We start from the raw sequence: 1930 nt of genomic DNA on the forward strand, positions 1-1930 counted from the left end.
GGTATATTGGAATCATGTACCTTTGACTGGGCAATTACCTTGAGGAAATCAGCTTCAGCTTAAAATCAGCTGAAAGTAAGGAAGACTAGAAGAATGTCTGTTTGTGTTTTATTGACTATGCATGTTGTTGTTGTTATGTGCCGTCGAGTTACTTGTGACTCATAGCGATCCTATGTACAACAGCCCTAAACCCAGCTCTATCCTGTGCCAATCACACTGCCTCTGACACACCCATCCCGATTACCCCAGTCACTGAATCAATCCACCTCATAGAGGGTCTTCCCCTCTGGCGCCATTCCTCCATCCTCCCAAGCATGATGTCCCTCTCCAAGGACCTGTCCCTCCTTACAATATGTCCAAAGTATGTCAGATAAAGCCCCAGAATCCTTGCTTCCAAGGAGCAGCCTGGTTTAACCCTCTCCAGGATGCATCTGTTTGTTTTCTTGGCAGTCCATGGTACCCTCAATACTCTTCTCCAGCACCACAAGTGATTGCAAAGACCATAGCCTGTATCAGATGCACCTTAGTCTCCAGAGTGACACCATTGCTCTTAGTACCCTGGAGAGGTCCCTAACAACAGACTTTCTTATCACAATACATTTTTTGATTTCCTGGCTGGTGCCAAGAGTGTTGACCGTGGAGCCAAGCAGACTAAAGTTGTTAACAATCTCAATCTCTTCACCATTCTTCCTGATGCTGCCAATTGGTCCAATGGTTAGAATCTTTGTCTTCTTAACATCGAGCCTCAATCCATACTGAAGGCTGCAGTCCTTGACCCTCTGCAGCAAGCATTTCAGGTCCTCCTCAGTTTTGGCAAGCAGGGTTGTGTCATCTGCATAACACAAATTGTTAATAGATCTTCCACCAATCCTGATGCCACACTTCTCCTCATAGAGCCCAGCCTCTCAGATAATCTGTTCTGAATACAGGTTGCAAAGGTATGGAGATAGGACACATCCCTGGAATACACCTTTCCCAATTTTGAACCATGCAGTGTTTCCTTGCTCTGTTCTGACGACTGTCACAGTCTTCGATTACTAGCTATGCATCTGAGAGCTGGACAATGAATAGGGATGATAGAAAAAGAATTGATACCTTTGAGCTGTGGTGTTGGAGAAGAGTACTGAACATCCCATGGGTGGCCAAAAGAACAAACAGATACATCTTAGAGTGGGTGCAACCAGAGTGTTCTTTGGAGGCAAGAGTGATGAAGCTTTGCCTCACATACTTTGGCCATGTTGCCAGGAGGTGCTAAGGGTGGAAGGTCAGCGAAGGCAAGGAAGACCCTCAACCAGGTGGATTGACATGGTGACTGCTGCAATATGAGCTCTTGTGTGTCAGGAAATGTAAAGATGTCACATGATAAGACAGGGTTCAGGTCTTTTGTTCATAGGGTCGCTATGATCTGTGCTTGACTCAACAGAACCTAACAGCAACAACAACCACCCTGAGGCCACCAGAGCTCAAGGGAGATAGTATTTACTCCTATCACTAACTAAGAAAAAGTATTATTTTGGTTTAAAGCACCCTCATAGTGCAGTGGTTAAAGAAGTGACTCAACCAAAGATCATTGGTTGGAACCCACCAACCTCTCCTCAGGAGAAAGATGTAGCCATTTGCTTCTATGAGAACTGAGTAGGGCAGAGTAGAACTGGCCTACAGGGTCACGATGAGTCAGAATCAACTTGATGACAGAGAGATTCAGTGTTGTGTAGCTTAAAGAAAACAATATCAGGGCATATTTTTGGTTGAAGGTTTAAGGATCATACCAGGACAATAGTTATGGCAAAAAAATAATAGTTTTGACAAAATGAACCTCAGTGACTCCAGAAAGTCTGGATTCCATGAGAATTTGAAATTCTGGGTTGTATTTCTCTACTTGATTAGGACTCTTCTAAAGGTGTCTTAGGATTTATGTTTGTGTGTAGGG

This window comes from Elephantulus edwardii, unplaced genomic scaffold (genome assembly GCF_000299155.1).
Source record: "Elephantulus edwardii isolate Elephantulus edwardi_28Jun2011 unplaced genomic scaffold, EleEdw1.0 scaffold00016, whole genome shotgun sequence".
In the NCBI taxonomy this organism is placed as follows: domain Eukaryota; kingdom Metazoa; phylum Chordata; class Mammalia; order Macroscelidea; family Macroscelididae; genus Elephantulus; species Elephantulus edwardii.